At 45.8% G+C, this 25,560-nt stretch overlaps 1 protein-coding gene across 1 annotated transcript in view; it reads right to left on the bottom strand.

The window, feature by feature from the left end:
• The window catches only part of FOXN3 (forkhead box N3), a 212,019-nt gene extending 199,950 nt beyond the window's left edge, over positions 1-12,069 (bottom strand). Inside the window, exon 1 of the mRNA XM_056346820.1 lies at positions 11,936-12,069. The gene's annotated coding sequence lies outside the window, so the exon portion shown is untranslated. The remainder of the gene's footprint in view (positions 1-11,935) is intronic.
• Between the last annotated feature and the right edge of the window lie 13,491 nt (positions 12,070-25,560).

Genomic DNA, 25,560 nt, shown 5'->3' on the forward strand with positions numbered 1-25,560 from the left:
TGATTAGATCAGCCACCTTGGGAAAGGTGCTGAAGCCGAGATATTTCACTAAAATAAGGAGAATCCTGGGAATAGATTTCTGGCAAGTGATCGCAAAGGAGATATGGCTAGAATTAGAAATGGATTTTGCAGGCAGATAAAACGTAATAGATAGAAGGCAGCTCAAAATGATATATCATGAGGGCCTACAGAGTGACTATAAAGTTTGTTCGCAGTTATTTAACATACAGAGATCCTAGAAAGACTTAACTTCAAAATACACTTGCTGTGTTATTAACTTTAATGTGCAGAAATAAAACAATGCTGCATTAAAGCTCTCTAGTCAAAAAAGGACGCTGCCTTCTCCCCAGCTATCCACCTCTGACTTCAGTTGAGTTGCATTACTTTATACCACAAAATAGAAGTGGAATAGAAATCACTTCTTGGGCTTCTGACTGACAAAGATACAAGAAAATGTATGTTTTGTTACTTTATCTTGAAGGAAGTTGCTTTAGTAATGAAGGATAACTACTGGCAGTGGTAAGTTACAGATTGTAATAAATTCATTACACGCATTTCTGTAACCTAACTATGTTTTTTCTTCTGCAGCTCACAGACAAAGCAGTTCTTTAGGCTGCTACTTAGGCATTTTAGGCAAAGAGGGTTAGCTTTACTGGATATTAAATAAGGCTTCAATCATCCTGCTGTCCACGTCTGTCTGTCCATCTCCTTCTTAACAAAGGTGGCCAATTAAATTTAAACATAAAGACAACTAGCTTCTTGTGGTTCTGTAAAGCACAGTGGCCAAGACAGAGATCTAATGAGTAGGCTAACTCATGCAAAGGCTGCTACCTGAGTTCATTAGACATCCGTTTATCACCACAAGAAAAAAGCATTGACACCCCATCTTCACTTGCTCTCGTAGTCACCAGACCAGTCTATGGGCTTACCGGTCTACAGGTCAGAAAAGGCCAATACACTGCACCTAGAGTGCTGAGTCTGGCCCTCTGCTCCTCACTTCACTGCCTGGTAAAGCACTGAATTTTGCGCATCTAAGTAATGTATTGCATGTTGGATAATAAGATATAGATTACACAGTTACAGCAATATAAATCTATGTTGAAGCATATCTGTGTATAAAAAAAGTCTTCTCATCTGTTGGCTCCAAAGAGCCATATGTGCATCACTTACACTGCCAGAGTGGGAATACTCGCATAGATCACCTTTGGTATCAATGGAGAACACACCTGAGAGAGTGAGGATGCTGGGGAAGAGTCAAATATTGACACTGTTTACCTTATCACTGGAATACAAGTTAATAATAACCATTATCACCATCACTGTATCAATGACAGCAACGGAGCACCAAATTCTGCATCCATAAAATCAGAGGCAGCCACCACTGTGCCCAACGGCAGCTCCCCACGCATACATGAAGGTGGAATTTAAACATCAACAACCTATATGATCAAATGCCAAGCTATTTGCTTGGGCAAAATCTTCATTGAAATCAGCTAAGACAATCGGAGTCGACAGATTTGGGCATGAAAAGGGACAAGCTTAAATTTTTGCAAGCTTTCAGGCCCTCATTGGCACCAGAAGGAACAACTGGCTAGATTCTCCAAAGTGCCATGTTGCTTGCTCTAACACTTGTAGAAGTCAAGGTGCTTCCTCACCTACAGATGCTGCACCTGGGCTGAAACTCCTGTCCCTTGAGTTCAGAAAGAAAAGTTTAATTCCCAGCACTAGTACCTTGAGAGTCTCCATCAAAACAAAACTCTGCTTTTGAAGTAAAACAAGCTTTTCCCAACCACCCATGAACTGAGTCCTGCTGCCTGACTTTGTCAGCATTGTTTTGAATGAGCAAGAGGTGGGACGTTTCTGTCTATATTAATTGATACTTACCTGGTTTCCTGCCCATTCATTCGTGTGCTGAAAGTGGTTTTAACAGTAAGAAACCTGCTGAATGTAAGCAGGCCATTAGCAGCTGCTCGAGAAATGCCCATAACACTGTGCATACCCTCCAAATTTCCCCAGTGTTCATATATTATTAGCAGGTGACAGGAACTTATATAAAGCATGCGAAATATGAAAGCAGGACAAATAATTATAATGGTGTAGAGACTTCTATATCACAGAAATTTTTGCTCCAAATCCCTTATTTAGGCTGTAGGATTTTGGAGTCAGAAAGCAAATCTTTTTTCCACACTATGTCTATGACAGAGCTGTGTCCTTTCAATCCCTGCTGCTCTGTGGCCCCATCTCTTACCCCCCCACACAATTAGCAGTAGCTAATAGCAGCAAGACTGAACACAAACTCAGAATGAAAATTACTATGAGGGAAAAAAAAAAATCCTACTCCAGATTTCAAAGCAATTCCTGAACTGCACACGTCACACCATGAACAAGCATCCTCATTTGAGCAGATAGCACTTTGCACAAAAAGCAAGAAGGAAGGAAGCCTGGCCTAAATAAACCAAGCGCAGCCCCCATGCAGAGTGGGCAGAGTCCACCATCTTGGGACATAACCCCCTCACAGAGAAAGGGCAAGTGGGCAAGACTGATACTATTCTTATCAGCATAGCAAAGGCCATTTTGTGCAGCCCCTTGACAAAAGATAACGCAGCTTTTCTGGTAAAAAAGCCTTTGCTACTAGCACAGCAAAATGATCCCCTCAATAAGGGGCTCAAGGCCTATGTACTTGTGCCTGCCCCTTCCCTCATCTGTTGCATCTCTTCAACACTTCTGTACAACTCTCCAACCTGACTATACAGGTGCAAACCACTAGGAAGCCTGATACTACAGCCAGCATCTTTAATCAGTGTGGGTGATTTCTGAGCATGCACAGCCTTGTTGCGAGCCCATAAGGAATGAAAGCAAGGCCACTGCCTAAGCTCACGCCAACCCTCAACATCCCAGGGGCTGTGTGGGACCAGCAGCAGGCAAGTGCCCCTTGGCTCTACAACTGCTGATGGCCATTGCCAGAGGGTAACTACTGCCTTCTGGTCACCTGAGTGACCTGTGGTGAAAGGCATCACATCCTATCACTGCGCCTCTGAGCCCTCCACACCCCTCCTTGCTTTCCCCAGGTGTCACCGCTCAACTATTTTCACTTCAAAATGCTCAGTTCTTTTCTCAAACTGCTGAGATGACAGCAACATGTGCTTTCGATATAACTAGGAAAGAAATAAATCATTCCACTTGAGAAGCCAAAATGTTTTCTGTTTCTAAAGACACTGACTTTCCAACCCAGGCTGGTGGCCTCTGAGGTGCTGGGCAGGGAGATCTCCAGAGTCATGAGCAGGAAACGGGAATACCCCTACCTATTAGAAATGGCACCCTGGCTTACAAAAAAAACCAAAGCCATTTTTAAAATACACTTTACTTTTCACTTTTGATACGTTTGTGGGGCTTTTTAAAATTTTTCTTGTCTTGGTACCATTAGCCAGTCTCATTTCCAGTCATTGCAGCAGGCCCCAGGGCCTGCAAACGGGTTCCGTTGCTCCAGTAATGAGACCTGCTTGTAAATAAGGGTGATCATCCTAACACACATGCCTAATTTCTATATTCTAGCTCATTTTTCCCTACATTTTACCTCATTTTTTCCAGTCCATGTTTTCTTCCTCCTTGCACAGAGTTACTCCATGGTGAAGTATGTCCAAAGCAAGACCTGCTCTGTCACAGCACAGACTGAAGCTGCGGTATTTTCCTCAGACCTTCTCCATCACGCCTCAGCCTTGCTCCCGCCAGACGCGGAGACCAGAGGGGAGCTCAGCTTGCTGCCCCTCCACACAAAGCCTAATAACCAGGGTACAGCAACCACAGCTACAGCGCTGCCGTATTTGATCAAAACCCTGTGACTTCCCGGCACCTGTTAGACTTTCCTGAGCAATAACCTGACTGCAGTGCCTCCCCTGACACTCCGGCTGCAGTGGGCACAGCACCGAGCTGGAGGTCCCCGGGGAAGCTGGGGCACCTGGCCCCTTCACCCCCGGCACGGCGAGGCGCACAGCTGGGCATGGGCGGCCACAGCAGCACCGTGGCCATTAGCGACGCTGCCACAACCACCCCCGGGACATTAAGGTCTGCTGCACCATGACAGGAGGGTGTTTTGCAGCAACAGAAGACAGGGGGGCGGGTAATCAGACACACCAGTTAAAGAGGTAGTTTATTTATAGCTCAGCTTTTCAAAGTTTACTAATTGTAGTAGGATTATTCACAGCTCGCGTCTCTAAATAAGTCAATGTCACTCCCTTTCTCTTCTTAACCCTAAATAATATTTGGTAAGCTTTTTCTATTCCTTGTTCCAGACTGAAGGACTTCTGTCCTGCCTTGGCTTCACGAGACACTGTCTTCCGGCCCACCTCATCCTCGTCCAGCAACTGCTCTGTACCTCCACAGTCGTCTCCTCCAGCTCCTGCTGTGGCTCAGCCTCCTCCCCGGCCCCACTCCTCACCCTGTGTGTGATCTTATTCACCCACACACCAATCACTACCATGCCAATGAGAAACCTACCTTTTGTCACCAGCTCTCCTCTCCAGCCAAGCCCATCACTCAGCCTGCCTTGCTGACATCTCTTGGCTGGGCATCTCATCATCAAAGCAAACCCAGCACTAGCTGCAATGGACCTTATGATCTTTCTTCACTTGCCCAGCCTCTCTCACTTTTGAACAAACTCCCACCCTCCCTGTTGTTCAGGTCTATAGCCTCTTGAGTTCCCCCATCCTTCACATCTTAACTCTTCTTTCAATACCACCAGACAGACCATCAGCTGGTGTAAGTCAGTGTAATTCCACTAACTCCAATGGCGTTATATCAATTTACAAGAGATGAGTTTCTGTCCTGGTGCCTCTAAAAGCAAATATATTCTATTTGACAAGTAAAAACCTCCAGCCCGGTCCCTCAACATCTCCTGTATTTATTACTGTGATCTCTTGTCTTCTGGTCGCCCAACAGCCACACACATTCCTCCAGAAATTCTTACCTGGCCTTAAGTTTTCTGCCGCTCACAACCCAGAAATTTTCCTTCCACTCTCAAGCCTTTTGTACCTACCCACATTCCACTCCTCAGCCATGCTTGGCTTCTTATGTCTTCTGAATAGGCCTAAAGTAATTTGGTGTGCTAATAGCAGTTAATTAGCAGTAACAAATCATGCACTGATTCAGAAGTTTATTTTATGCTAAAAAAAAGGGAAGGAGAGTCCCCATGAAAGTTCAACACCCATTTCAGATTAGAACACAATTAAAAAACACCTGTTCAACACAATGCAGGCACTTACTTGCAAATTTATGTACTTAATCACCCAGATTACATGAAGTGTTACATGTTATTTGTGCCATCCTCATACCAAGCACCATGCTATCCCAGGTAAGGCACCTGAAAGTTTCATAACCATTTTAACACCAGTCTAAATCCCTGCTTAAACCAAACATGCCACAGTATAAAACGATGCAAATGATACCACAATAACACCCTGTGCCTTCATGCTCTCTAGACCACACAGTTAAGTTTTGTAATGGCGGGAGGCTTGGTGCTTAAGTGGCTCCAACCCACACATTGCTGCTATCTTTGTATAAATGTTTCCATTTTGTAAATTAATAATAATAATTTAAAAAAAAAAAAAACCAACAAACCCTCCAACCTTGCACATTTTTTTCAGTTTACTATCTATTGGAAAAAGAGAAAAACTCTGTCCAAAAAGCAGAATGGCACCTGCATCCTACATTTAGGGTTTTCCACACCTAGAGAAATGTTGAGAGTATGGGGGCAAGATCAGGCCCCTTAATGAGACTACTAAGCAGTTCACCATATGCACAATGCCAGAATGATAAAATGTTAATGAAGTGAAAGTATATTAGTGAATTATTAAAATTTCGCTTCTCTCTGCAAAGCACAGAGTGAGAAAAACTCAGTGAAGATAATGATAAAAATAGGATCAAAACATTTGCATCCCTTCTCCACCTCGAACAAAAAAGCTTTACAAAATCTGGTGTTAAAATTAACATATTAATTGGGTAGCTTCTACAAATGATCTACTGTAAAACCCAGATCAAAACACGTTGGAGTTGGGGGTAAAATGAGATTTAATCCAGTTAAATCTGGATGGGTCAGACCTTCAGCTTCCTCCCATCTCTAATAACCTCTTGTAACCCCTCTAATGCCTCTGCTCCTTTCCGCAGCAAGCCCAGCCAGCAATTAAATTGGCAATGAGAAAATCTTACTGAGGGGAGTAAAGCTGAGCATAACTCTGCAAGGATGGGTCAGGCTGGGGAGTTTGCATCCGCATGGTGTGCCAGAAGCCAACTTTATCCAGGGAAAAAGTTAGCCTCTCTACAAAGCCCAAGAGAAAAAACAAAAAGCAGCACTGTACTGGGGAGCCGCAGAGCTGCCAGGGGTTGGAGACAGGAGCCTGCGAGCCTGAGACAGAAGGCAGGGTCACAGGAGATGCGAGGCCACTGCTCGGGTGCAGGTCTCGCAAAGAACTACACTAAAAAGAGCAACAGCTTTGCCATACTGTATTAAAAAGCAAGTTTCAATAAAGCTGCCATCCTGTGGAATGCTTTCCAGAATCTAGCTTAGATTGCCTCATACGTAAGGCCCTGTCTCTTAGGAAGATTGGTGTATTTTCCTTGCAACAAAAATAAGCACGCCAAGACATCGTGAGTGGGCTGTATCTGCAAACAGGTGCCAGGTAAGGAGTTTGCAATTAGGCTCCCACCAGGGAACCTCGCGCTCAGCCTGAGCAAACAGAGCTCACATACAGGGACCCACCACAACCCAGCATGTGGGAGGTGGGTAAAGGAAGGCAGATTTGTGGGCCAAAACCATCCTGGTCCTTAAATAATACCTATCTTTATTTGGTTTTAACCTATATTCAGTGAAAGGTAAAAACATCCAGGGTTGGAAATTTCATCGTATCAACTAGCATTGATGTAAATTCCTGCTAATGTTGGAAAAAGCAACAGCGTTAAACAGCTAGGCAGATCTTTCCATCCAGTGGCACCTACCAACTCTGACCACAGGTCATAGCCTTGCTGGCTGGCTAGCCGTCCTGCAGCCAGCGCCGACACAGAGCAACACCACCGCCAGCAAAGACATTCTTAGACTACAGGCAGAGAAATACAAAGGAAAGCACAACAAAATACTGTCCAGCATAATAAGCACAAGTTTCGCCGCCAGCATACTTAGCCCAATCCAATTTTTGCAGACATTACAGAATAGATGAGCTTTATGGAGAGTTTTGAAAGAGCATAATGTGCCACTTCTGTTCCTCCCCGAGAGAGGTGGGGAAAAACTGACCCCCGGTGAGCAGACGTGCACCAGTGCCTGGGCTAACACAAGGCTGGTCCTACACAACTTTAACCACCTGAAAGTCATGTGTCCAGCCATGGCCCCTCTCACCAGCCACCTCCAGAGCAGAGCTATCCCACCACTTTGTGCCCATCCTCAAGGAGGACAACCAGGGTGCAGGGAGACTCACTCCTTCATGGGCTATGCAGGCAGGCAAGGTGCAAACTTTAGCTAGACAACCAGCTTCAGCCCAGATCAATTAAAAGTCCCAAGACCGCTAAACGGTTATAGTGCAGTTAAGGAGGGTTTGAGCTGCCCTGATGCTTGGCAGCTCAACTTCAAGCACCTTAAATGGAGTAGTATTTCCAAAGCTTAGAAGAGTAATTTCCCAAGTACCGTCTTGCCTTCCAGAGCTTCAGGGCAGTTTCCCAGAATCAGCTGATTGCTTCTAAAAAAAATACAGGGCCCTAACTTTTAGGTTTAAATGAAATTTTCTTGGAGTCTTTCCCCCGCCACCTCCCAGCCCTTCATTATTTTGTTACAGTTTTACTTGGGCTTGGCCATGAGACCAGGTAGCAAGCCAAACATGGTTTCATTAGAAACATTTCAAAATTGTGGCCAAAGTCATGCTGCACTCTGTTATGTCTGAAGTCATGAACTGGCAAACCAGCATCAGCCAGGATGGTCCCGTTCCAGCCCAGCTTAGGCTTCTGGACAGCCCTGGCAGCCTCTTCTGCCAGGAACATCTCCTAACACCAAGACAGCTCCTATGCCAAAAATCACTACTTAAAGCCACAGAGGATGCCAGGCAGCTTCTTACAAGTTTATGTAACTTTTCCACATTTACCTCTCAAAACCCTCTGTGAAAGTTCAGGGTAACACCATAAATACTCTGTTGCAAGCCAACATTGGAGAAATAATGTTTATTTCCCTGAACCTCCCTGCTTACTAGAACACAAAGACCTGAATCCCAGCTCTTGCCTTTAGTCTGGACCTTCGTTCAAAGCTGTGTCTAATCGTACAAGCCTCCAACCTGGCATCCCCGCCATGCCAGGCTGGACAAGGACCAGTAAATGACTGGTATTTTCTGGAACCACTGCTTATATTCTCACCCCCAACCCCACAACCCAAATATATACACACTGCATTGGCGCATTAGCACAGGTGCACTCGGGAAAGGTAGACACATTTTCAAAGTTTTAATCCGTAAGCAATTGCTAATTAAAGGGCAATTAATTTGACTATAAGCTCTGCTCCTAATTTGCCTTGCAATTTTGTGCAGTCCATGTGAAATGCTACGTTTTGGCTTCCTACACTCATACAACTTCTCTGGATATTAAAAAATTAATTTCTGTTAAGTGATTTATGATCCACGATGAAAGGCAGTTCAGAAGTGTAAGGGCTGCTCCTATTAGTAAAGTAACTGGTGCATTTTTTGATCTTTCATTCGGGGGGGGGGGGGGGGGGGGGGAAGCCTATCTGAGTATCATTAAAGAGGCTCAATAAGTATAAATTGCAAACTGGACACTTTTGAAAATGTGGCCCAGGGAGGTTGGTGGGGTGGGTTTTTATCACGGCAAAAAACGGCAAGGCAACACAAGCATTTAACTTCTTGCATTTCCCTCAGGAATCACTGACATCATAAAACTTTCACAAACTAAAACCATTAGAGATAAATAGAGTAGCACAAACACAGAGGACAGTGAAGGGTAAATCTAGAAAGTACCTAATCCAGCTCATTTCCTTCACTGTGTAAAAACAAGTAACTGACACACTTCCTGCCGGCAAACCTTCCTGCAGATAAGGCTGCTCCCGACAACAGGAAATTCGCTTCTAGAAGCAAGCACACTTTCGCTACCAAGCCAAACTTTCTCCATTTGAACTCCACAACAATTAAAAGCAGCACCTGGCTAATCAGACACGAGCGGGATTAAAGACGCAGCTACCCAGCTCCCTATGCCCTTCCCCAACACAAGGTGGGGGGTCCCAGCTCCTGCACCCCCAGCTCCATGGGACTCCTCGAGAAGAAGCGGGCGCTGCTCTCTCCAGCTCTACCATCCCTTTAGGCTGCTCTCCCCGCAACCAAATTTTTAAGCCAGGCCTTGGGTTTTTTGGACAGCAAGATGCAAGGGTGTGGGTAGAGAGGATGCCAAGCACCTCTGCCTCAGCGCCCTGCAGAATTTACCTCATGATCCATAAGACCTGCTCACCATTCTCTGGTTTTCTTAAGAAATAATAATGCAAGAAGTGAAATGCAAGCAAAGGGGCAAGAGAGGTCAAACTGGTCATTAAAGGTTTCAAAGTGATGATTTATACAGTGGATAAAGCACTCAAGTGCTTTTTCTCAGCTTGGTCACTGCAAAATGAAGATTAAAGGGAGCAACAAAATGAAATGTTTCAGAGAAAATGCAGTGAATGCTCAAAGACATCTCTCCATCACAAACTAAAATCAACAGCTGCTGCCCAAGAACATAAGTAAAAGCATTAAAACCTTCATTGTGAGTTTGCTGTGAAATACTTCTCTCCTGCTCCAAAAGCAAAATAGCGCTCTCCCTTCACACACAATAAACTTTCAATAGTCCAGCAAAGTAAAACTTCAATTTACCACAATAACAGTCTGATTTTCTCATGCTGCATTCATCAGTAATGAAATATATTTTACTCTTGTATCTCTGCTTTTGTCCTTAAGTAGCATGCTATAACTGAATGGTTATTTTCTTTATTATTATTAAAAGCAATTGCACAGGGCTTCCCATAGCCATTTGCCACCTTTTTTTTTTCCCCAGGTGAGGCAGAGTTGTGAAACACCCTTAATATTCAAGTCCCAATCATTACATTTTAATATACCTTTGTAATGCAGAGGAACAGAGGGAGATGTAACCAATTCCAGCTTTCTTTCCCAGTCCACAGGTTCCCACAAGGTGGCCTGGTCATTTGATTAAATGAAAAAGTCATCCCTGGCTACTTTTGGGAATTAATCCCCGTGGTCCTCCCACTGCAGGCCCGGCTGGGGCAGGACAGCCACCACAGGGAGGGCAGCCGGTGGGTACGGGGCAGGGGGTCTGCACCCCCCAGGCTCCTCCTTGGGTGGAAAGTGCGGGTTAGGGATAATGTCCAGAGAGGGAAGAGGGGAGGCGGCGGCGCGGGGTTTTATTGTAAAATGACCTTGATTTGACAGGCACGTTCTCGAGTTTCAACAGATGCTGTGGGAAAGGCAACTGCAGGCAAGGCGGTCTGCAGGCATTTCTGATGATATGCAGACTTTTTTTCTTTTGCCCTTTTTTTTTTTTCTCTTAAATACACGGGGGGGGGGGGGTAGTCTTCTCAGTTTCCATGACAACAGTGTCTCCACTTGTCTGTTATTAGATACCATCCGCTTCCTGTGTCTAAATTTTTAAACCAATCAGAAAAGTGTTTATAGATTGCACAGCTCCTGGGACAGTCCCTCTCCTCCACGGGGGCCACTTTGCTGACGGTAACGCTGGGGCGGCCGGGGCTGCAGGGCCCGGTGCTCGGGGCTGCAGCGGCCGCCGTGCCAGTGGCCGGCCGAGGGGCGGGCTGCGCCGCGGGAGCCGGGGCCCCGCCGCCCGACCTACCGCGCCCGCCACAGCCGTTACTGCCTTGGGGTTCTCAAGCCCACACAAACCCACCGCCATTGTTCGCTCATGGCGGTTCCCGGTTCACCCCGCGGAACAGCAGGAGCCCTCCCCACGCGAGAACCGCCCGCCTCGGCGGCGCCGTTATCCCACCGGGGTAACGGGCCGCTCTGACGCAAACGGCTCGCGGCGCAGCGGCGCCTCGCTGCAATTAAAGTTTCGGTAAACTGGGTTGGCGAGCCGCCGCGCGGTACCGCGCACGCCGGCCGTGTCCACAGGCACCTCTTGGAGGATGTCGGTAACCGCTGGCCGCGGCACAGCCGGCGGGTCACCGAGGAAACCCTCCTCCCGAGTGCAGGGACACACGCACGCAGTGTGAGGAAATTAATTCACAGTAAGTCCAGGTAAGTTCAGCGCCAGCTTAAGGGCAGGCAAAGGGCAGCCGGTGCGAGCGCAGGGAAACCCCTTCGCTGGCGGCCCCGGCCGGCCCCCGCCGAGGATGCCCTTCAGGCGTGTGGGCAAACACGGACGGAGCCCGTTAAGTACCGAGCGACTCCCTGCCGGGCGCGGATCCAGCAGCCGGCGGCACGCCGGAACAAAAGGGAAGCGGCGGGGTGGCTGCCCGCCGCCGGCTGCGCCGCTGCCCCGCCAGCGCCCGCCGGGGCCCGGCTGGGGCCGCCGCCGCGTCGCTCCCGCCCAGCGCGCCCGCCGCGGCCACGTCCGGGCGCCCGCGCCGAGCCGGGGCCGGCGCTGCCGGGGCACAGCCCGCCCGGGATGCGGCCCGGCGGCCGCCCCGCAGCCGTCCCCCGCTCGCCCCGGGGCGCCCTTCCCGCCGCCCGCCGCCCTCCGCGTCGCCGGCGGCGGGACGGGTGCGGGCAGCGCGGGGCAGCCCCGACGAACTCCCCGCCGCGGCCTCCGGGCGGCGGCCGCCAGCCCCAAAAGTTTGGCCGTGGCTCCCCGCCCCGGGAGGGACGGGGCGCGGCGGCTGCCGCGGGGACCGGCCGGCTGGCACCCACCCGCCCGCACGCGCTCCCAATGACACCGCGAAACGCTTCGCTGCGGCCGTTACCTCGTCGCCGCGGCCCGTGGCTCCCGAAGCCGCCGCGGGGGTAAGCTGCTCCCCGCGGCCGGCCCCGCTCCGCGCCCCGCGGCGGCAGGCAGCCGCAGCCCGCGCCGCCGCCTGCCGGCCCCCCCCCAGCCCCGGCGGCGGCGGCGGCGCGCCCCGCCGGGCCCTAGCGCCGCCCGCCCGCCCCGCCCTGCCCCGCCCCGCCGGGCCGCCCCCCGGAGCTGGCGGCGGGTGCCCGGGCCGGGCCTCCCCGAAGGAAACTTCGGGAGAGGGGTCAGCGTGGGAGCGGGCGGGCGGCGGGGCGGGCCGGGAGCGCCGCTCCCCGCGGGTGCGTGGGCACGCGGCCGCCCGAGGGCGGGAGGCGGCGGATGGCCGGCCCCGCGCTGCCTTCGCCTTTCCCCGCAGGGGGAAGCCCCCGGGGGGCCGCTGTCCCGCGTGTGCCCGCCCTGTCCCCCTGGCACACCGCCGGGGCACGGCCCCCGGGGTAGCCCCGCGCCACCACTCTCTGAGCGACCTCCGTGCCCTGGAGCCGGACTTCTGCTGTCTGGAGCCGGAGACACGCCGAACTAAAGCTGTCAGTTATTTTCCTTATCATTTTACCGGCTGGGAGCTCCGGCCGGGGCCTGGCACCTCACCATCGTGTGTGCTTTACAGCTGAAAACAGAGACAATCCCCTGCACCAGGAGAGCTCCTGCCCCTTCCTCCTCGCTCTTCTACCCCTCCGCAGCTCCCATCCCAGCTTGCTCCGGCTGCCTCCTGCCTGGCTCCCATGGAGCAGGGAGAGGGAGCTTTGGACCGAACTGGGGCCCGTCAGGGGCTGGGAAGGAGCTGGTGCCGTCAGCGCTGCCACGTGCCCGGGGAACTATCAAGCCTGTAAAGGCCATGTAATTATTCACTGTAAATTTACCTTTCTCAAAACAGCCCCACAGAGTGATAACTCAAGGTACGTGCGAATGCTGCAGCGATTATAGGAAAAGCCTAGCTTTATCCCTTTCAATTTATTGTGCCGTAATGTGGGAATGACTGGTTTGGGACGCAATGGGATTTATTTTTCCCTGAAGGATACATCCTTTCCTTGACACTGAGTCTGGACAGAGGGCAGGACGAGAGCTGTGTCCTGCCAACACTTTTTCCTGCCTACCCAAATTCCGCTACTCAATTATATGGGGCTCCCAGCCCCAACACGCTTTGGTGTGGGAATGTCACAAAGAAACCCAGATTCTGCACCAGCATGACCTTCGGAGGTCAACAATACACAAAAACTAGCAACTCTGAATTTTGATGATACAATTTGAAACAAAAAAGGAATGTTCTTCTGTACCTGTATGGAATACAGCTTTATTGGTAGAAGGGAATGGAAACATCATTTCTCTGCCCTTTTTTCTTGCTGTCTCAGGATGGATTTTGATTAAGCCTGCGTAGGTTGAAGTAGCAGTGCATTTCTTTCATTCGTAAAAATTGCTGGCATGAAATGTCTCCCCGCTCCCACCTTGGTCCTAGCTGTATCCCTGTGCACTGCTCGTCTGTGCAGATGGCCATAACCTCCTGTTGATTCCCTGATGCTAGCATCTTCAGTGGGTGGATGGGCTCAGTGTATTCCAAAGTGTGTATAAAGCCCTGGGGTTTCCTGAACAAAGTTACACTTTTCCTTTTATAGGTGGTTTTGGTGACATGGAGACGGAGGCTTTGCCATCCCACAGGATTCCTGCTTAAGACATGCAAGTCCCTCATTCTGTTTGGCTGGAAGATTTCTACTGACTGCTCTGCAACATCCATAAGACTGCAGCAGGAGAGATCAGCCCTGCTCACTGAATGCCTAATGGTGCCCTTACAACAAAGCACTGACAAGAAATTGCAAGGTATGGAATAAACTTAATCCCAGGATCCTTTTCCAGGCTTGTTTTCCTTGTTCAGATGGGTAGCCATTGGTGTGGTAGCCACTGGAGCTGCTCTTGAAGTAGAAAAATCTAATTTAATTTTAGTGAAAACACCTCACGAGTAGCTGAGCATTTGGGCTCAGCTGACGATGCAGCTAGAGCTGGGGACCCTGGGCACCATGTTAATAACAAGATATCTATTAACTGTTTTTAAAATTACAGATATCTGTTTGCAACATCACCACATAAGGAAATCCCACAGATGCCAACAGGAGTCTCCATGAAAGGCAAAATCCTGGCCCCATTGAAGGAATCCCCAAATCACGTAATCATCATAGACACTATGGGTGCTGATTACTTTTTGCAGGGCTCCTCCACATCAACGTTACGAAGAAGTCATTTTTCCCTGTGCTTGCCCATTAACTCTAAGCCAGGTAATTTTCCTAATGAAATCGGTAATACCATTTCTTTGTCCTTTGATCAGGTTGTCTGAATTAATTTGTGCCTGTATCTATGCTAACCACAACAGTTTTAAACCTCAGCCTAAGTTCCTGCAAAATTTAGCCACAAATACATGCATTTCCCTTCTGTTGTTTGCTCCCAGTGATGCAAGCTTCATTATTCTTTCCTTTCTTCCTCCTTCCTCCCACTCATGTATTTGAGGCTTTCTTACATGCTTTGTAGCTCTGCTTCTCACCTCCTCCTCATTTAGATCCTTCCTAAAGAAAAGAGTGTCTTAGAAGACCCACGTTTGCAAAGGAAAAATATTAATAGTGGAGACTTTCTCAGAGGTGCAGTTTTCCTATGTCTTCAAGTGCATCTTGTCTCCCTGTATCAATCTTAGCAATGTTAACTCTCCCATGTAGAGGACTGCTTTGTTATCTGTATCTGTCGGATAAAATATAAAATTCTTGCCTCTCTCCAAATGGGGAAAAAATTTACAATCTACACTGTAGAATGTTTTCTCATGTCCATGTCAGTCCATTTTCTCTAATTTTCCTTGAAGTTTTTCATTAAGCCTTGTTTTCTTGGAGAGCCTGTAAATCCAGGCTTTCCAGCTGGCAGCGCCTGGATGATTTCTGGCCTTTCGCCCGAATTTACAGCCCCGAGAGCAGCCCCAAGGCACAGGTGACTCCCCTCCTATCTCAAGAAGAAATGCCCCTGCCGCCTCTTCTCTGCTGCCAGCACAGCACCGTGCTTCCTCCAGGGACAGACAGATGAGAGGCACTTTGCCACAGGGATCCCTCTTGGGAACAAATCCAGTCCCGCGGGGGATGCAGCTCAAAAGGAGTTTGGCTGCATCTACAAAGTAGCTGTAGGTCCTGCTATAAACCTCCTCATATCTCTTCAAGGACTTGCTGTAGCACCATGTGATTATTTACCAAGGATCAGAGTTAGGAGGCGTTGCAGGAGATGTGCACAGTGCTTCCATGCGTGCCCTGCTCCACAACTCCATTGTGTTGTGTTGTTACCATTCAATTTTTTGCTTCCAAATTTGTTTATCATGACTGAGATGGCTGGGGGGCTCCCAGGCCAGGTATTGTGATTAATGGGGGCAACATGAAAGTGAACATAACTGTGGTTGGAAATTGGTCACCATACAACTGCTCATTGTTTCCAAAACGTCATTCTATAGATGTACTCTTTACCCTTCTAATTTCTTGAACTTGTTTGGTCTCCTCATTTGAACACAAAGATGAAAATGCCAATGCTTTAAGCCAGATCACCCATTTTCAAAGGCAGAAAGATGTCAGTGACTTTTTCTCCACTTACCCATTTGCCATTTGTATCTCACAGTGCAAAACCAGAAGGCAAATAAAAAAATATTCATCTAAATTTTCAGATATTCCTAATATACCTAGTGCCTCAGTTTTTTGCATGCCTGACTTGAGTTATACTTAAGATTTTCATAGGACAAGTATTCATGCAGTTCCAGGTCAATTTACTGTTGCCTCTCAGATGTACAGGGCATATGGCCCAGACTCTGCACCGAAACACTCCTGTTTCTGGTGCTGCCTGCCCGAGCACTCTACCACGTAAGGCTGAGCCCTGGACAAAGTAGTGAAACACAGGGGCATTACAGTAATGACATTCCCTCTTCCGTGCTCATGAATCAAGTCCCACTCGCATTCCCCATGGACAGCCAGGCAGACCTTTTATGGTCACATAGGGGTACTTAATTATGCACATATATGTGTTCTTCTACTACTTTAATAACAGCGTAAGAGTCACTTGAGCAATAGATTTGATTTTATGAACCAAAAGGATAAAACTCAGGTTCTCTGGTGGACAATGAAAGTGGATTTTTTCCACTCTTCCTTATTTTATTTTTGTTAATATCACCCTTAAACTTTGAATTATCCTGCAAGCATTAGGGCTCATTAACTTTGTTTCAGCTTGTACTTTGTGTTAATGGGACATTTTTTTTGTAACAAATATGAATCACTTGAATGCTAAGGCTTAAATGTTTAATACAAGTCATTAGTAGAATTACGTGTGAGGACTTATAAGAAAGATGATGGTGTTGTTATGGTTACTGCTGTATCTCTGGCTGTCAGTGGTCTTTCTAACTTACCCTCTGCTTATGTCAGGCCTTGAGCTTTTAGCCTTCCATGGATGGGATAATCTGATTCTCACATACTTACAGCAAGCTCCGGCCTACATACCCCATACTTTCTCCAGGCTCACGTGAGAACAGAGACCTTCAGCCTTCCTGTGTGACCCAAACAATGTTTTCAAAACAGAAGAGCCATTTAACCTTTGAAATAAAGCATGTTGGTTAAAAACTGTTTCACATTCACTTTATCTTGTAGTCTTGCCAATGTCTACTAAAGTAAACATCTACAGATCTGAGCACTTTCGACCCCTTTTGGAGTCTTACTCTCAAAAACCTCTGTTTAAATGGTCCTCTGTAAATTCTCTGGGGTCTTTCATGTCTTGCTTTCCTGGAGCCCACATTCCTCCCAGGGAAACCTCTCCAGCAAGCCTAGCAGGGCCCCAGCCAAAACAGTGAAGAGTGCTTGCTTTGTTTCCCAAGTGTTTCCTCAAAAATGTATGCCTGAATCCATCTTCTCTCTCCTGGGTACACATCTTGACAATCCAGCTATTGAAGTAGCTCAATGTATGCACACAGTAAACATGTCAACACATCACATTCATAAATTATTACAGGCAATGCCAAATCTGCCACAAAGATTTTTTGACTTGAAGATGCAGAAGAGGATCTTCAATGGCAGAAGTGCTGAAAGACTGAAAGCAAAAAATAAGAAGGTTATCTGTTAACCTCATACAACTAAGATCCAAGATAGCATATGCTTTATGGACAGTGGAAAAAAGACTGATGACTATTCAGAGGCAGAGTTTAGAATAATATAAAACCACCAGAAAACATTGACGAAGCTGTTCTGGTACTGCCAAACTTAGTCCTACCTGCCTATGTGAGGGTATTCTTGGGAAGCATTGTAGTTTGTGATGTTTTGTAAAACTAGTTTTCCTTTTCTTCTCAATTCTTTGATCAATCATCTCGGAATTTACAGAGTAAAGTTAAAGGTGTTACTTTAGTTGCAACCACTAAGATTTAGTTTTTCTAGCTATTCTAGGTCTAGCATGAGCCAAAGGGATGCTCACTCTGCCTCCTCATTCACAACAGCATCTGCTCCCCAGGCCTTTTCCTCCTCTCCCTTATTCTCCCACTTCTTCCAGTCCTTCTCAGGCTGACACCCTCTGCGCTGCCCTCCTGCCATGCTGCTGAACACAGGCAGATGCACTTTCCTGCATCTAACCTGGGGGGGTTTAAGGCTTTTGCTCCCTGGTGTAGTTCTGCTCCCCCTCTGAAGTGACACTGCTGAGCCACCATCATGCCCTGTGTGACAGCACCAGTCCCCTTCTGCAAAAGGTAACCCGCTTCAGCCCAGACCACTTTCTCAGGCAGTTCAAGAAAATCTACTTTTTTTAGCATAGAAATGGATTAAAAATGTAGAGCATCCCAGTTCGCTGCAGCTGAGGAGCAGTCAGAAAGTGCTATGAAGATGCTGTAAGTGGCTTCTGTAGCTGCCCCAACAGACCTCCTGGAGCTCTTTGCCAGCTCAGCAAATCCAGCCGCCCCCATTCCCAAATCCACCACAGAGGCTTTGGGCTGCCACGATGCCTCAGACCTGGATAAAGCAGCACATGTGTGAAGTCAAGACAGTGAAAATCAGACCATTAATCTCTTAATCTCCATTACTTTGGGATTTGTCAAAATTTGGGACTGCATCTGGTGTGACGGCTATGCCTGGCAGCTTCCTGAGATTCAGTGTGGGCAGGTGATGACAATTTTAGATCTACTGGTGCCCAGGGCTGTGGGGGAGCAGCTTTGGGTCTGCTCTGGTGGTGTGCTAACTTGCTGTGTGCCACTGAAACTAAGCGTTCATCCAGCAAGCCTGCATTTTGAAATTCCTGTGCAACTTCATCAAGCTTTGTGTTTCCCAGTTATGTACAACTGGCTTCTTCCAGCAATGTTTTTAGCAAGGCTCCCAGCAGATTATACCCTGGCATTCACTGGATCTCTCCTCAATCAGCCATTTTAATTATGGCACTTTTTTTTTTCCCAGCATCTTAGTCATTTCATGGGCTTTCAAGTTTCGAGATGAATGCCATCTGATTCTTTGGGTCTCTGTTTTTTCCTCTGCTTTTGATACTGTCTTGTCTTTCATGTACGTAAAGAGTAAAGGAACAGGAGAGAGATTTTTACTACCATCCTATTAGTCCAATATGCCAGCTACACATTCGATACTTTTCAGGCATTAAAAAAAAAACTGATACCGGCATCAAAATGAAGGAAGTGCAGGTAAACAACATGGTGGCAACAATAACATACAGTGTAAGGCTTGGGGGTTTATCATTTTTGCGTTCAAGTTTGATTCAGGTTAAATCCTCACTCTCATTGCCTGTAACAACTCCTGTCCCACTCACATCCCAGAGTCCGCGGGCTATCTCAGCCCCGCTATGCTGAAGACTGCTGTTTGGCTATGTGTCTTCACTTTGTTTTTTCTAAAGAGGGAAAACTCACAGGTATTAGCCCTCATACCTGGTACAAGCAGTAGGACTGGAGTGCTGTATGGCAAGAAGACAAGAGCCTTCTGGCTGTTCTACCTTGAGAAGAATGGAGAAAACTGGTGACAGATTTCCTCATAACCTCCCTCTTTCTCACTTGCTAAGGTTTATGCTCTGTGCTATTAATCTCACCTGGGCTGACGTTAGTAACATGGCTTTGCTGGATCATGTTTAATTGTTTGTATATTTGGATTAATGTAACATGAGCTTTACTGAGTCTCCTTCTGCAGCCTGAGAGCTTTCTGTTTCTAATAAGCACAACCACTGTATTACGCTATGGTCACCTCCTTGTCCCTGGCAAAAAAAACCCTGTATATTTCATTGGGATAAATCAAAGGTAGTGATCAAGTTATCTTGTAACCTGCTTTATGTGCATCTCATTAAAAAAATTAAGTCATAATAATGCAGTTAATCGGAAAACAGAACTTTTTCTGCCTATTTTTTGCTTTTATTGCTTAAATGTTTTTGCTGCAAGGGTAGCTCATCTGGTTTAGATTGTAGGATGGAAATCACAAAGACCTACCCCCCATCCCCTGACTTGTAATTCTGGAAAAGACTGGAAGTAGTTTGGCAACATAACACGTTTCCCTGTCTCCTGTAGAAATAAATCTCCAGCTTCAGAGTAGATTAAAACAGACTACAGGGCAGTCTCAAGACAGACCCAAGCTACAAAATGGGCAGCCAAATCCAGATTCAGATTTCTAGTAAATCAGTGGTTGGAGTTCACAATGAGGTTTGGGCTATTATAAATAAATTAGGGAATAGCCGTGCAATCTACATTCAAATCCAAGTTTGGACACCACACCCCATGAAGTTCCATTTAGATGTCTGGTCTGAGTCTCCAGGCATTTCCCCCTAGAACAGAGGTGTTAATAGCCTGGTTCCTTCAGTAGTTTGCAGAATACAAATGCAAATGAATGCTGTCTGTGGCTCTTGCAGAATTATCTGTTTCAGGTATTTGCATGGTGATGGTCTGAGTACCATTAACGTATGACCTCTCAACATTTATGCAGAGAAACATTATTGTCTCCATTTTACAGGTGAGGCATGAAGGCGCAAAAAGACTCGACCACACATGGAGTCTTAATACATTTGGGAGTTGAGTCCTCAACGAGTGCTGCAGCAACAGAGCCAGCTGTTCCCCAGCTGAATTTGTTGTGACATGCTGCTACAGATAGCTGGTACCTAAATAGCACTCTCCTTGCAGAGTTCCCAAAGCCCTTTAAAAGGGTGGCTGCATAGCCTTCTTCCCGAATTACAGGTGAAAAATGGAAAACACAAGCAAATCCCTATGAAGGGGTCCTACCCACTGTGAGGAATACCTGAGTCAAGAGAAGGACCAGGCTCGTGAAATGCTCGGAGATAGCTGGGTGGGACATTTACCAAATTTAAGGCATGATTAAATACAGTTGCTGTTTCTACATAAACTGTTACAGGGTGCTGTGTCTAATCACAGTAGAAACTCAGAAATCCCTGTGTGTCCTTGCTCAGCTGGCAGCAGGATGGGTAGGATGTGCCGGGATGACAAAGCACTGTATGCTGGCCCGTTTCAGCCACTCTGGATATATCCAGCCGCGTGGAACCAGTAAGGGCTTTGAAGCTATCTGGCTGATTTGTATAGGGCGTGGAGCAAGTTGTCATTTAGCCTCCTTCAGATAACTGATGTGGCCACTGGTTTTCATTACTAAGTGACCATCATGATAAAGAGAGATTTATTGCTTTTAAGGCAATGAGGCAAGTGACACATTCTTCACATGCTGAAGCAGACACGGATAGTACTTTCACTAACACCTGGGTTTTTATAAAGGGACAGGACTGAATTGGAGCCAGAGATCTGAACCGCTGCCTGCTTTAAGAGACAGCAGGAACATTGCAGCTTGGATCTTTCTTTACAGTGGGGCAGCTTGGAAGATGGGGTCCAGTTTTTCCTCTCTTATTCCATGAATATGTATCTGGAATGATACCACCAAGGCCAGACAGCTCCTTCACACTACAGAGACAGCTGTGTCCATGTGCTAGGGAAGGAGCACAGCCCCAGCATGACTGGGAAAAAACTGTGCGGGTGGTGGTGGCTCTCACGCTGTGTGGCTGCACACAGAGACTGTTACCGAAATCTCGGAGTGAAGAACTTATCAACACCAATGTGATGTAGATAAGCAGACACTTCTTTATTGACAGCCGGGTGCATGAGTGAGTCCTCTCACAAACAACGCACACCAAGTTTCAAAATCATACACCATATATAGAACTTATTCATGCATATTCATTAAGTATTCATGCATAGTCATAGTATTTGCCGAAAATCAGTAACATACTCTCCTCCCATATCCGATTCTGCGCAGTAAAGGTTAGAAAGGTCCAGAAATGGGTCTGGGGTACGATTTGGGTAGGTGGTATATGAGTCGGTGGTCGCGATCTCCCCCTGCCGGAATTACCTTTTACTAAAGTTCACGGTTTCTTGGCAGGTAACTACAAGTTGTTCCAGTCGACTCTCCCCAGTTCCCATTAATTCTATATTCTGACATTTCAGTACACTTTCTACATACAGAAGACTAGTCAAATACAAAGAAATCTGTAAAATCCCAATTTTTTTACCTAAGTTTTAAACAATGATTCTAGCCCATTCTTCTGGCCTTGGTACAGGGCTGTACAAAGGATTTCATAGCAGCTTTTGCTGTGCAACTACAAGTTTCATTAACATATATTTCTTATTCCAAATGATTTTATAAAATCAAATAAAGTCAATTAATTCTAACTTATTAGCAGATCTGTAACATTTCCCTCCTTTGAAAGTGTTGAAAATTACTATTTCAATACTTTCACATTATTTACATAACATTTGTTTCAGCATATTTTGGTGGTGGACTATATCTTGGTGGAATAGTTGGTACTTCTCTCATGATCATGCGATTGACTGCAATTCTATTGGTAAACTGTTTCTTCAAACAAGCATATACTAGCATGAGCATCAGAAAGACAATCAGTAACAGAAACAAAGTTTTGATTATGGACTGTATCCAAGAGCTTAGATTCCATCCTAATTTGCTAAAAATTTTTCCCAGCCATTCTTCTGACATATTTTCTTGAATTGATTCTGTTTCCTTTTCAGTTTTACCCAGTAACTCCAGATCATGTTCCACATCTTGAGTGACATTTGGAATATGAATGCAACAGTGGTCTAATCTATCCTTGAGATATCCACATACCGCATGCTTTTTAAATGGAAGCATATCTAATGCCATTCTGTTTTGTAAGGTCATCCTGGAAGTTGCCTGTAACTGTATATTCAATTCCTTAAACCCTTTCTTGGTGATGTTTGCTAACTTTTCTCCTTGACCTGTTAACTGATAAAGCCATTCTCTATTTCTATATGATGCTATAGGATTCAAAAGTGATGCAAGAGCCCAGGCAATTTTTACTCCGGTTGATGGTTCGTTCCAAGTATCATCATCTGTTTCAGACCTCTTGGTTCATTTTAATTTCAAACTTTCCAAGGGTCCTTTAAATGGTGATTTTTTTCCAAATTGGACACAATGTTGACATACCTAAAGTAATTTGTTTCACCTTACTATCTAATGGTAAATGAGTTGTCCAGGTTCCATCACTTAATGCCCAAACTATATGTCCTGGTTTTTTAATAGTAGATTTTCTGCAACTAAACAGAGTTCCTTTCCTAGGTGTAAAGGTGCTGGTTAAATTGAGAGTATTCTTAAGACCTCGGCAAAACCAACCATATTTTAAAGCAGCTGCCAAAGGAGGAATTCTTTGAATTATTAAATCTGCATTGCTGCAATCATACACCTTTTCACATTTCCACCATGGCACTATTTTGTTCTCCTTCTCTCTCAGTGAAGTTGCTTTATCATTGACTGAGGGTAAAACTGCAAAAGCTTTTCCATCCCAAAGAAAACACCAAGGAGTTCTGGCCATGTACTGGAATTGGGGAAAGTATGGACATGGACCATATAGAGTCCCATTGTTCTACTAATTGTGTACCTGGGCCAGTTTTGTTACACTTCCATTCCATGATACTTTTGCTCACATTGGTTTTAAGTTGTTCATCATAAGAACACCATCCTAACTGGGGATTTGGACCCCCAGGAAGAAGAACTCGAGCTATGGCACTAGGTCAGGATCCTGTTATAAAATCATAATTCAGTAGTTTTTTACAATCTGTTTCTTTACCTGGTGACTTCCACTGTTTTCTGATAACCTTTACGTGTTCATACCATTGAGTTACTGGCCTTTGTTCACAATAAGTGGTTTCATTTTCATGTTCCAGATTAGTCAGATTCATAGTTAAAATTCCCCATGGAATAGATTCACCTACTGCCTTCGGTATTGGTAAACAAACAGTAATCTGCATAACATTTTGCAAAATGGCAAATCCTTTAATCAATCCTAACATCAAATTTTGTTTGGGAATGTTAATCACTTGTTCTGTTTCTAATTGTCTTTTGTTCCTGTCCACCAAGTCAGTCCATGATCCTACCAACACTACCGACCAAAATAAAATCCAAAGAACCATCAAAACCTGATATAAAAAAAATAGACATGTTTCAAAGTCAATTTTAAAGTCTCTGAGTCATGGTTAACAATCTTCCATGGAGTAGGTGCTTTCTTCACCCGAGTATAATGTATCCAAGCACCTGATTCTGCAATCTTGATAGCTGTAAAAGCGGTTAACAGTATCTGAAAAAGGTCCTCTCCAACGTTCCTGCAAAGGTTTGGAGGTCCAGGTCTTCACATAGACATAGTCTCCTGGTTGGAAATCATGCACTGAATTCTCCAGGGATAAAGGTCTATTCCAAATTACTGCACTCCAAATTGCAGCCAAAGTTTTCCCTAGAGAAAGCAAATAGTTATACACATCCTGTTTTCCTTTTACATGTATGTTTGGATTTGGTTCTGGAGACTCATACGGTTTTTCATATAATGATTCATAAGGACTGACTGAGGTTCCATTCTTTGGCTGTACCCTGATTCGTAGTAATGCCAATGGAAGCGCCTGAGGCCACTTTAGATTAGTTTCTTGGCAAATTTTACTTATTTGTCTTTTTTAAGTCTGATTCATCCTTGCTACCTTCCCACTAGATTGTGGCCTCCAGGACGCATGTAAATCCAAAATAATACCCAATACTTTGCTAATACTTTGAACTACTTCTGCAACAAAGTGTGGACCTCTGTCAGAAGAAATTCCAACAGGAACTCCAAATCTTGGAATTATTTCTTGTAGTAACCACTTCACTACTTCTTTTGCTTGTGTGGTGCGACAGGGAAGGGCTTCTGGCCATCCTGTAAAAGTATCAACCCCCACCAGGATGTACCAGTACCCATTTTGTCTAGGTAACTCTGAAAAATCTACTTGCTGATAATCTCCAGGTTCTGTACCAGATTTCAATCTACCCATTTAAACTTTTTTCTTAATCGCTGGATTACTTTTCAAACATACTTCACATTTTGCAGTTATCATTTTAGCTATTCCCAACATTTTAACTGATGATTCTTGTTTCCGTAAAGAAGTTACTAAGGCTTCCGCTCCCCAGTGACATTCCTGATGTCTTGTTTGAATTACCTCTCTCATCAAAAGAGGTATAACCACTATTTGTCCATTAGGGGTTACCCACCATCCAGCTAGGTTTTTCTTAGCATTTAATAACTGACCTAATTTGTCATCTTCTTCTGAATATCTTGGTTTCTCCCTGGGAAGGGTTACTGTTTTAGAAGGAATTACTGCCATTTGTAATGCTTGTTTCTTTGCTACCTTTCTTGCCATTTTGTCAGCCAAATTATTTTTGTGTTCCCAATTTGATGTGCCTTACAGTGCATGATTGCTACTTGATCTGGTTTCTGAACTGCTTGCAATAATCCTTTTGATGCTTAATGTTTGATCCTTGAGAGGACAATAGCCCTCTTTCTTTCCACAAAGCCCCATGGACGTGCACCACCCCAAAGGCATATTTTGAATCTGTCCACATATTTACTTTCTTGTCTTTACTTAATTCTAGGGCTCAAATCAAAGCAATAAGTTCCGCTTTCTGGGCTGATGTGGTTGTCGCCAGTGCTCCTGCTTCTGTAACTGTAGTCGCTGTTGTTACCGCATATCCTGCATATCGGACTCCTTGCTCCATAAAGCTGCTTCCATCAATATACAATTCCTAGTCTGGTCACTCCAGTGGTACATCCTTCAGATATTCACGACTGGAATAAACGTACTTGATAGTAGCCAAGCAGTCATGTTCCAGTTGTCCTTCTTCCTGTATGGAACTTAAAAACACTGCAGGGTTTACCAGGTTAGTTGTCTTTAGATTCACATCATCCTGTTGAGTCAGTACCACCTGGTACTTCATCATTCGGCTCGGAGACAGCCAATGTCCCCCCTTTTGTTCTAAAACAGTTATCACCATGTGTGGGACATAGACTGTTATTGTTCTTCCCAAGGTCAATTTCCGAGCTTCTTGTATGAGCATTACTGTTGCCCCCCACTGCTTGAAGGCAGTTTGGCCACCCTCTACTCACCGTGTCCAGTTGTTTGGAGAAGTATCCGACTGGTCGTTTCCAGTTTCCTATCTTCTGAGTTAACACACCCAGTGCAAGGCGTTGTCTTTCATGAACAAACAACTGAAAATCTTTGGTTACATCCAGAAGTCCGAAAGC

Source organism: Falco biarmicus, chromosome 7 (genome assembly GCF_023638135.1).
Source record: "Falco biarmicus isolate bFalBia1 chromosome 7, bFalBia1.pri, whole genome shotgun sequence".
In the NCBI taxonomy this organism is placed as follows: domain Eukaryota; kingdom Metazoa; phylum Chordata; class Aves; order Falconiformes; family Falconidae; genus Falco; species Falco biarmicus.